This window comes from Lasioglossum baleicum, chromosome 9 (genome assembly GCF_051020765.1).
Source record: "Lasioglossum baleicum chromosome 9, iyLasBale1, whole genome shotgun sequence".
In the NCBI taxonomy this organism is placed as follows: domain Eukaryota; kingdom Metazoa; phylum Arthropoda; class Insecta; order Hymenoptera; family Halictidae; genus Lasioglossum; species Lasioglossum baleicum.
Genome location: NC_134937.1, coordinates 12,609,317 through 12,621,348, shown reverse-complemented (window position 1 = coordinate 12,621,348; position 12,032 = coordinate 12,609,317). Strand labels below are relative to the sequence as shown.

General features: G+C 46.1%; 1 protein-coding gene across 2 annotated transcripts in view; it reads left to right on the top strand.

The window, feature by feature from the left end:
• Pdk1 (Phosphoinositide-dependent kinase 1) overlaps positions 1 to 12,032 on the top strand; it is a 578,009-nt gene that overhangs the window by 294,213 nt on the left and 271,764 nt on the right. The gene's annotated exons all lie outside the window — the stretch shown is intronic.

Below are 12,032 nucleotides of genomic sequence, written 5' to 3'. Positions count from 1 at the left end.
TTTTTATAGACAAGTTTGATTGGTAAACAAGGAATCGCTTTTAAATACTTAGAGTTTGGAGAGGTCCGTATCATGCAAGTTAATTTACTGAAACGGAAGTCGAGGAGAATCGCTTGAATAAAAATTGAAAATATTTTCAGTGGAGCGTTCTATTTTTTAAGTTTGAGTGTTTGCAGAGGTTCGAGTGGTAAACAAAACAATCGCGGGCAGAGCCCCACGCGGCAATGTTTTCCTGGACGAGTCAAAGAACCCGAGAAACCCCGAAAATCAGCACACGCGCACCTGTTCCCGGCACGATCCGGCGTTGCGTGAGTCCACAGCGCATGCAGGCAGGCGAGTGCAGGCGAATGCATCGCGTCAGGATACACAAAGGTTGCGAAGTGCCACCTGCCGAAAGAGGCCCGGTGTACGCCCGGGGTCTGCTGCAGGAAGCCAGCAGGCGGTCGGTAAAACTACACCTTCCTTTCTCCTTTCTCTTCAGGCCGTCCTTCTTTCGCTTTTATCCTGTTCGTTAGCCGGCGTCTGTGCTGATGGCCACTCTGCTTGCCCCTTGCAGCCGACCTCTAACCACCCATCGGTGACTTTCAAATTGCTTCAATCGTTCCCCTGTTTTCGGCTCCTACCGCCGCGCCGCTGCAACCATCGAGGAAGTTGCACTTTCGGCCATGAACCCGATTCCGATGCACTTTAAACGGTCCAGTGCAGCTGCACGCCGAAAACCACCATTTTTCAACGCCGTTCCCACTTTTGCACCCATCCATCCACCACTTATCCACTTACTTAATCGTAAATTTGTTTGCAATGCTATTATATTGAATTTTTACAATGAACATACAAAAAGCTTCTAAATAAATCTACGGACCACAATGTACTTTCACTATCGGCCGAAGGTTTGGAATTACGGCGTAAGTTCAAAGAAACAGGATGTTTCTAAGAAAAACTGAATGTCCTTAGAGTAACCAAGAAATACTTATTTGTCAAAAAACTTACGAGTAGCATGCGTTACGTTTTGTATTATTTCTTTTTATCAAGGAGTTCATTAAAAAACCGCATATTCAGGGAATCCTGGCCATTAGTTTTTCGAATGTTTCTAATTTGATATTTTTCCATACTTCTTGTAAAAGTTGCGAAACATGTCCCTTTAGAAAAGTGCATTTCGAGCATTGTTTTAACACTCGGTGTAAAATCTGAACTAGTTAATATTTGATATAATAACGATGGATCATTTCAAAATTTATCGGTGTATACGATTATTACGAAAATCAGCAAGTGATTCCAAACATTTGGCCGGTAGTGTATACTGTTCAATTTAACTGTGGCCCCTGCGGCAACATTTTTCCTCGACCATTAAACTAAAGATGCCAAAACGAAACGATCTGTTCTCGAACAGTTCTCAGAAATACAATCAGGTACCGTGCAATTGTATTAATCGTCCAGCGTTTAAAGAAGTGAGTTAACATAAACATCTACAGCAAATCGATCACAGTGTATCCGGGCGCTAAATGCAATTATGATGTTTACATTGAAAAGGGTCCACCGTAGCCGATACGACTTGTAAGTGAATGTCAAGCGGAGTGGACCAACGAGTGCCCTCTCGAGTTTTAAGTAATTCAAGGCCCATAGGATTTTACGAGAGCTTGACGAATCCTCTCGTTTTCCCGTCTCTTTCGTCGACCACCGTCAGCGCTCGGAACGAGGTCGCGATTCGAGAGAGGAGCATTTACTGCGGCTCGGCCTACAAATTTACGCGGACGAGGGTTTACTACCTGTCCCGAGTTCGGTTGGTCTTCGCCAGGTCAATTTACCGAATCTCCATGCTATTCAATTCCACGCGAACTAACCTTACAACTTCTTTTCACCCCGGGAAGAGAGAAGAGCTGCTTACTTTGTGCCCGGTGTTTGTCAAGGAACCGGGAAAACTTTCCTATTTTTCGAGGAACGACCGTACCTCGACGATTCTAGATATATCGAATGTTGAAAGGGACATTCTTGAGTCTTTAGGAATTTTTACGTTGTTCAGTCGCTTGGTATTGTTCGTGTTTCTCCGCGCGCTTGACATTCTTTTAACATCGTGGTCTTTTGTACGACCTTTCGGAGGATTGTAACGCGGCCCATTCAAATTTGCATGGTAGATTCCTTTTCTTTAACATTCCCCGAGATCTTAAAGCAATTTTAAGTAACATAACATCTTCAAGAAAATCGTTGTTCTTCTTTGCATCTTCAACTTTCGTTCTTTGCATTTCTGAAACTTTCGCGAGAGAATCATCCTTGTGTATTCTCAGAGATCGTAGAAATCCAAGATCTCGAGACGATTCTAAGTGATCGCTTGCATTTTTTAAGATTTTCAAGAGTATCGTGGGCCTTTTGCATTCTCAAACAGCTGAGAGCAGTGGTGAGTTTTTTTACACATTCTCTAACGTCTCAAGACGATTGTGAGTGGTCCATGCAATTTTTAACACTTTCGAAAGAATCGTGGTGCTTTCCTGTACTGTCAAGGATTTTCGAAAAACGAGATTCAACTTTATACTTCTAAAACTTTCAAGAGAAAAATTATCCTTTGCATTTTCAGTTGGCTCTTTAACATTCCAAAGGCTAGCTTCGAAAGGATATTTCTCTTTGCACTTTCAAAGAATCTTCCAATGTTTTCCAAGATTCAAAGCTTTAACGAACCTTAGAGGTAGAATTGACCTATTCAATCACCTTTTGGACATACCACGATCCATTACCTATATTGAACTCTGCCACAGATCTTTCTCCAAGATTTTCAAAAAGAGAAGCCTTTTCCTTAAAAGTATGTTCACCAAAACCAAACAGCAACTATCAAACCTTCAGATTCATCGGCAAATGATTCAAGAGAGGCTAAAAGAGCTTTAATCTTTCAGTCCCTTTAATCACCGTGTCGCAACTCCAAGAATCCTGCATCCTATTCAGCAAGCAGCATTCGAATAGTCGCAGACCGTTCAACTTCTACATCTTCGGAATGACATAAGTGTCGATCGAACAAGGTTAATGGTTGCTCCCGTGGCGTCGCGTCTGTAGCACCTGTTCCCGTGATCGGGCCTGCGATACAGTTTTTAGCTGATCGAGGCTTGCCTCGTGCCAGGGATCGGCACCTGCCGCGCCAGATTAAAGTGGCTCGGTGTTTACCGGAGCAGCCGTCGCGCCGCGCCGCGCCGTGCAGAACCACCGGATTTATTTTGTTTCGTGTCTAATTACGAAGGTCGCGCGCCGCGCAACCGGACAGGTGTTCCGCTCGATTTTTCAAGAGGAAGACCCTGAGCTGTGTACACCGGTGGCGAGTTCCTCCCACAGCAGAAAAACACTCCCGCCGTCTGTTGCAGATTGAACAACCTCGACAAAGAGAGAGACCTGGGGGCTGTTGCCTTTTTTACCTGGTGGATCCGACGAGACCTCTCGCACCTGCCCATTTTTCTCTTCCCTTCTCTCACCGCCGCTCCGGAGCCTGTTGACATTTTTCTAATGGCGATGATCCGGGCCGGCCGCGTGCCACTGCACCTGGCCCCGACTGCGCCTCTGGGACACCTTTGCGTACGAGGCGACGCCGTAGAACCTCGCCGAGGTTGTTAGATACTCGTTATATACCTGGAAATGATGGGGTATAAAGCGATCATCTCGTCCTGCTTAATGAATAATCTAGGCGGAGTTCTCTAACCCTCGAGGACGAGCATTTTTCTAACACACTAAAAACAAGGAATGAAATCCGTGGTTGTCAGGACGAACGCCGCATGTCGCATACTTTCACTTTCGAGATGTTGCCATTTAAATTGCCGAATTTGTTTTCATGACTTTTTTCGGGTAAATACGAAAAATCGTATACTATAAAACTGAATTAATGCGGAAACTCGAACGTTTTGAAATTGTGACATGCGGCGTTTCTCATTGCAACCACAGAAATATTGACTAAGGAACCTGGCATAAACTCCGATCGTCGCTCCACCAAAGTGTCCGCAAGCCCCCATAAATTGAGATATCGCCAGGTTGGTATTTCTTCGCGAACCTTCTCGTAAACCGTCGCGGGTCTCTCTTGGGGACGGCCCTTTCTAATTATCACCGGCGATTACGAGCAATTAAAGATCCATACGCCGGTCGTATAATTCAACCGGTCTCGAGAGCTATTCTCAGCGCAGCTGGCCCACCTATACAGACCCGGAGCTCTCGGTATCATCTTCATTACCGTCAACGTATCGGGGATCGATTAATTCACGCACCTGTCTAGTTACACCCCGTAACGATGCCCGCGTTGCATAGTCCTCTTTTTCCCCTGCTCTTCCTCTTGTTCATCCTTTTCTTTTTTCTCCTTTTCGATTACCGACCACTGCGCTCTGGCAGCTGGCTCGTTTTCACGCGAATTTTCTCGCCGATTAACTCCGCGACCGGTCGTTACTTATCGGGGAAACCGTTTCCGGGGTTCACCGGGAGCTGCCGCAGTCACTGCGAAAACTGTTTGATCACCATATCGTGGGACAGCATGCGTTCATTTTCGTTGAGTTCCTGTCAACCCTTGGAACCCGAGTGATGTGTCGTTTATTACTATTTTAATTTAGTTAATTGCTAAATGTTTAAGTATTATATATACATCAATTTTGCATATCTATAAAATGGAAAAAATCAAATACATTGAAATCATTCGAAGTCGGAAGAAATGTACAATTTTCGAGGTAAAATAGCCTCGGCGATAATAAAAGAATATGTGGAACACATTCGCTTGGAAAGAAGACAATGTTTGAAAGATCGGGATGTCGTTGGTGTTGAAATAAGAACTTTTAGAAGCCACTGTACGTCGCGCCGCGCCGTGCAGGACAAACCTAAATCCAGCGGTAATTTCGATGATAGGGTAATTCGATTTTACGCGGGCTGTTTTGATACAGAGCTGGTAGCGTATCAGCGGCCTCGTTATCGTCGCTCACAGGGGCGACCGTCAAGGATACTCGTTAACTACGGTGCCGAGGTTCTGGTCCGCGACTATGCGTCCCCGAGGGCCCCGGTAATCGGGCCCCGGCTCTTTTAAGAGCTCTTTAGCCCAGCCGGGAGGAGCATCGGCTCCGTTATGAGGCGCGGCGATATGCCACCTGCCCGTCTCCACTTAATTGCGCGCTCGAGTCGGTCTTAATCCAAAGGCCGGCATTCAAAATGAAAAAAGGAGGAGCGCCGAACGAGCCGGACGATTCCCTCGTTAAGCTTCGCTCACACGGCCAAACGAATCAACAGGCAGCTTCAGAGGAAGCACCGGAGAAACTTTCTTTTTTGTCGATGCGTGCGAAAATGATCCGACCGTACGATATCTTCTCCAGTCCTTACAGCAAGCAATCGTTGCAACTCTAACGTGTTTAAAAAACATTTCTTTATTTGCGAAGGGTCGTAGAAACGTACAGAAGAAAGTTTGAAAATGTTGGTTCGTTCAGTCGTTTTGAAAAAAATTCTGAGTCTGTGCAAGAATAATCTTACGTCTCGACGCGAAATCCGCTGTTTGAAAATTGCCGGGCAGGAACCGCAATTATTTTTTCCACAGATCTAACATTAAGAAGCTACAAAAACCACAGTGTTTAAGCGACGGAATGTCTAGGTTTAAGTAGAAGAGCGTCGGGATGTTAGGGTATCCGGATAATGAATGGTCGGAGGTTTTTAAGAATCCAGCCCTTCCTTTTCAAAAATCGAAATTGAATTATAAAAGTAACATCTGGTGTCTACGAGGCGTTCCGAATGAAGTTTAGCGTGCTAAGTGTTTCCGAGCATCCCTTTGATGTGTAATCTTGAACTGCGGACTGGTTCTCATAGGGTCCTACTACCGGAAGTGAAAGTTTTGTATGAATGAACCGTGGAAGAATCGATATCGTTCCGTTCCCTTTACTTTATACAATGTTTTATATGAAATTATTAGGAAAAAAAAGAATGGGGTATAGGTTATTTTTAAAAATCGTTTCATTGCATGCGACGTGGTATTTAAAGGGTATCTACGGGCGAGTAATTATTTTTAGAAAGAATAGTTTGATCTTTCAAGAAAAATCCTTCAGGCCACAGATACTAAATATACCACGTGAACTTACATCCGATTTTACTTTTCTATCCCTTGCCGTTTGAGAAGACTGACCTCTTCACGGGTCAAACAGGGCTTAAAATAAGGCTCGTATTACTACCGTGGATGATATTTTCGGTGAGCACTACGTTGGCCAACCTGAAACACTCGCCGTTTCTAAAATATTACTACATAAAGTATCGAATTTTATTTTTACCACCGACGTTCCAGCGGAGCATGACCTTTTGCCGCGCGAAATCGGGACAGTGGAGAAACGAATCACCTTTATTTCGTGCGCATTTACACCATCCTCGATTTTATTTTATTCGCACACAAAGTCTATGAACAAACCGTAATCGATAAAATAGTGCACGGTATAACGACAAAGAATTTTTCCGGCTGTAATAAAAATTAATGGAGTATCGTATTTGGAACTGGCGTCCACAGAGACTCAAAATGTCTGCCCCCGCATGGCGTCGTTCCGCGGACGCTCGTCGCGACGAGCCGGCGCGGCGTCCTCTCTCTCTTCGAAAGTAATTTTCCGCCGGGCGTTTTGTTCGTCGTTCTTGTTTCTCGTCTATGTTACTCGATTAGCCCGGCGTGTCTTCGCAACGCGTGACCGTGAATCGCGAGAAAATTGGAGCCGAGCATGTCGCCGTTTCGGCCGAGTTAATTTGGATAGTGATCGACCGTGCAAGAGGGGGAGACAGAAAGAGAGAGAGAGAGAGAGAGAGAGAGAGCTCGTGTTCCCCTCCACCATTTTGCCCCGTTTTGTGTGTTCCCGCTTTTTATTACGTCGCCGTCAGGGGTCGTCGACTTCAATTATGTGTCGCTCAGAATTTAGAAAAATAAACCGATCTCCCTCCCTCTTTTCCTATTTCCCATTTGCCTCAGTTTACGAGATTACCGCGTAAATAACCATTTATGCCTCCCTCTCTTCTTCTCTCTTCGGAGGTAATGCGTACTGGTGAACCGGAAACGATGGATTAGCACCGACCACGTGACTGTAAATAATCATTTCGCAATTTTTGAATTCTCATCCTCCGCCAATTTCGTCTTGCACCCCAATTTTTCTGGATCGGAGAGGTCGCATTCGAGTCTCCTACCTCTTTTCCTTGATTCGGAAATTTTGGATCACGGCGCATGACCGGTGCGCGTTCAATAAAAAACAATGAATTGTCGTATATTGTTGCGTCGCCGTCCCTGGGCCTCCGGGCAGGTGCAAACCTTGATTCGGCAGCTGCGGCTGCGTGAAAGAGGATTCCGGCGCTCCTTTCTCGAATCTATAGAATCAAACGCGGGGAATCTTATTCCACGACTCAGATGCTGCTCGCTGTAGTTTGCATAAATAAAAAATAACCCGGCGATACCGGGGGAAACTCGGCGCGAGCAATCCCGGAGAGAAAGAAAGAAGGAGATAGACAATCGTAGAGATTCCCGGTGTAATTTTCATAACCGATATATATGTATGTAGGAGCCGGTTCCAGCTCGGAGATCCGAAATTATTTAGAAGCCCGGGATCGTATCGTACCACGCTCATCGGGCTTGATGCGAGATCATTGCTCGGACTAATTAGCGAATCAAGTATGCTGTTGCTGAAACGTGCTGCGGGCGGCAGTTAGAGCAATCCCTTTCCGACGGAAATCGTTTTTATTGATCCCGAGTAAACGTGACGCGTTTATATTTCCGATAAGATCTTTCTACTGGACACATTTTGGAAAATTCTCCGATTCATAAATGCATAAGCGTGCCCATAATTATGAAAGTGGCTTAAGTGATATATTTCTTGTTTCGAGATTTTTAAAGGAAAAATTACATTGATTTTCCCTGAACAACGCACCATCAAGGGTATACATTATTTCCAAAAATTCTACAACCCAAATCAAACTGGTTTTAAAAGGGATTTTATATCCACAGTAAACCGTATCAGGGCCAATATCAATTACCTATAATTGTTAAAGCTGAAATAAACCTATAATAGATTTCAATGGCTCAATAAAAAAAATACATTGAATTTATGTTGTTTAAAATAATGTGGCGTGAAATAACTGATGAACTCATTTTTATCAAAAGACTAAATGTAAAAGAAGAAGCGAATATATTTAATTCAGAAATTAAAGAAGAAAAAATTACTGTCCCAGGGGAGAAGATACCGAAGAAGAATCTCACAGGAGGCAAAACAAAAGCGAGCACGATCTTCGAAAAAGAAAGGGGTTGTAGCAAGATTTCATTCTCCGCGAACACGTCTAGGTAGCAAGTCCCCGTCAAGAAATACGGAAGAATAAACAAGCCCAGCATCGTAAGACGAGCACACGATCTGAACAAAGGTTGACTTCCGTTTCAAGACGGAAGCGTCGTCCGCCCATCGGCGTCCGCGTCAGGAAGTACTTTCGATGGCGGGGCGTCGTTATTTATAACGCGCAGCGGCTTCAACCCCGCAAGATATCGGGCACAAAAAATCTTTCCCCGTGCGCCCCATTGTTCGCGTGGATCTTATTTTTACCCCCGTGTAGCCGAGTCGCTCCCATAAAAATAGAGGAGAAAAAAGCCTTTCTCCCCGGCCTACTGGTGCGGGATTAATGATTTCTTCCCTGTGTACTTTTTTTTTTTATAAATATAATCCTTGGACGGCCGAGGGCGCCGCAGCGAGAGTGACAGAGAGCGAGAGAGAGAAAAAGAGAAGGACAAACAGCAAGGAGAGAGAGAGAGATCTGCATAAAAAGTGCTCTACACCCTCTCGAGGGTGCTCGGCGCTTCGATTAATCACGCTCGCGTAGATCCGCGTCGCGTACGATGAGACACAGGCCTTTCCAACGCCGAAAACGATCTTATCAGCGACTGGGATCTTATCAGAGGCGAGAGGGTGTTCTTAATTGCGTCGTCCTTGACAGCTTTGGGGGGGACGGGGGGACGGGGAGAAAAAACGAGTCGAATGAGAGAGAAATATTCGATCGAGCAACCCAAATGCCCCGCCATCCGTTCGATCGGTTTATTATCTACGCCCCAACGGGTCTTGCGATAAACAGTATTCCGTAGCCTGAAGCGCTCCTCCACCTGCACACGTGACTGCTAATCAGCCTCACACGTGCGCCTGAGATACTTCCTCGCCAACGGGCAGGTGGAAAATGTAAATACAACCACCCTCGATCAGCAGAGCTTACTGCGATCGCTACGAACGATCGGCTCTCGAGCGGGTTTTTGAAATTCTGGCGCTTGTTGCGAGATAAAGTTGCGGGAACGACGCCCTTTTCAGACATCGGCCGTCCCCTGTAGATATCCAAAATGTTTTTCACGTTGAACATCATTTTATAATATGAAACGTAGATTCGAAACATTACGATACAGAGAATTTAATAATTTGTAAATTAGTGAAAAAGCAAATCGTCCGTGAAATAGGAGCAGAGCAGAGAAACCAATGACCTCGACTAACACGAAGAATCTCCCACGCGTTTCCCAGCACGAAAAAAGGGGGCCTGCATCGGAGCCACGTAGATGCGTTCAATGACACGATGCAGACCCAGGGCCGAAGATAAATGCGTGTCGAGGAGCCCGCCCACCGAGGGAAAATCCCAGATTTTTCCGTGGGAGAGTGCCCGGGGGACATATGTGCCGTGGAACGATTTAGGGAAATGACTTAGGAAGCAAAGTCAATTTGAGAGCGGTCCGATAATCGTTCCGATAAGAATCGATGCTCGGGAGCCGGGAAACTCCGCTCGATCAACAGAGCGATTTTTCATGGCGTTTACAAGGTAATCGGAGCCGATGGGGCGGACGAATGCCGCGCTCAAGTGCACCTAACCGCCCCGCCGCCCAGTTTTCGTCGAACAGGGTCGCAGAGTGGGGGAGATGTTCCTTATCTATCCGCCGATAAGTCCGACGACCGATCTACGGACGGCACACACTGATAACAGGAATTATCGGTTAGGAAATTCGATGAATTCACCGTGGCAGGCCGAGCGGGCGCGCGCGCGCGCACGCAGCTGCAACACCCTCTCCAGAGCCAGAAAAGCTCCGCAGCTGTGTACATTCCCGTCCATAGACACGGATTTCGATTTGAAGGGTCATCCCCCGCGATTGGAAATCTGAAACACCGATAGAAATATGAAACGAATCAATTGATACGTTCGCCGAACAATCTACTCCGGAAACGACCGGACTTTTCAATGTAATCGAGAGACTAGACATAGTTATACCCTTTGTCCGAAACCAGATTGTACACCGACGATCAAAGCGTCGTTAAATCTTATGCGAGCGTGGTGTCGATATTTAACTTGGTCTTGTTCACGGGTCAAATTGGATAACGATCCGGACGGGCTCGTTTTAAAGGGTGAAGTCGATTTTATGAGCTCAAGCGTTTTTAGGGGGTATCGTTCCTAGCGCGATAAAGAGATAAGACTGGCGTCGCGTCATGTGGCGAATTTTATGTTGGAAAAGGGAAGCATCAATCTTTAAATCCATGGTGGGTTTCAATTTGTGGGTACAAATTTTTCAAATTCTCCGAATCCTCCCGAATCTGGAATTCACAAAACGGTCGGAAGATAAATATCAAGGTGAATCACGCGCAATTGTGATCGCGGAGAGGCATTTAATTTCGCCTCGGCGCCGATACAGGATTGCAGAAGAAAGTGAAACGGCAGAAACGAGGAGAATCGGTGGCGGCAGGCACGCTAAAAGAACAAAAGGGGAGAGAGGCTCGATTAGGCGAAGAATTACGGAAGCTCTCGATGGCTGGTTATGCAAGGCTGCGGCGCAGGGCCGTAAAAACTGGGCGCAATCGCGACTGGCGCCTCGTAATTGGCATGCCCGCGACGAGTTATGGCGCGGCAATAATTGTTTCTTCGCGTTTCGTAAGTCACTCTGTCTTTTTCCCCGTTCGGCCCCAGCCACCGGGCACGGTGCGCTCCTCTATTCGAGGAGGAAACCCACCGCCGCAATTTAATTTCCATTAAATTTTATGATTGCGCCGAAAGAATTGCGCGCGGGGCCCATGCTTTGCGTCACGCTACGACGGAGTTTCGAGAAGAAGTCGCTGGGAAATCGTCCTGCCGGCTGTCACGGTGAAATTCGCCGATTTCTATCGGCGATTGAACCCGGCGACGACGCAAGAAACACCCTACCTGAAACAAGTGGACACGAATCCTTTAATTTGCTCGTTCGGAAATTTTAATCACGCTTGACTTTAACGCTTCACGCTTGTGAAGTATCATTCCTGGTTGATATCAATGGTGCCCCTTCAAAAAATTGTCCATTAAAAGTCACAACTTTCTTCCAGCGATCCTCCTACTTACGGAAACACTCCTTAAAATCATTTTTAGGGATAGCGAACAGCTGCCTCGTCGTACTCTGTTTTATTGCTTCGTTTTTTCATTTTGGGGAACAACCAGAAGTCACACAAGGAGCTAAATCATACCGATGGTGTCCAAACAAGAATGCCCAAGTTCCTGACAAAATTTAATGCACATCCGTTGTACCACACGTTCGGTCATTATAATACGCGACGCTCACTTGACTCGATGCTTACAAAACTACGTATCGTTTTCAAATGACGGCATGCAGAGATTTGTTGCATGGGCAGGCCACTTATTACAACTTAGGAACGAAAATATAAGCAAAGGTCGGATGCTTTCCTCTCCGAGAATACTTCAGGCTCGTGTCAGGACTAGAACCGCATAAGCGTCGCATCGGTAACGGTCGAAATACTCCCTCGATCCTTGGCAAGGATGCTCCCGGTGGATTTTGTAGGACGTCGGTGCCGCGGGAGATGTCGTTGACGGATGTCACCTGACATGGTTTTGACGTGGTTTTTCAGGTTGAAAAGGACGGTCGGTAGACATTCCTGTTTGGATGCCGCGTAGGCCATATAACGGCCGCCCCGTTGAAGAAGCAGGAATTGTCGTATTAGCTGCGGTCGCAAATAACCCGCAAATAAGTTGTCGACAAATTGAGCAGTACCGTGGAATTGCGGGGACATCTGCGTGGCGGATGTTAAAACGCCATA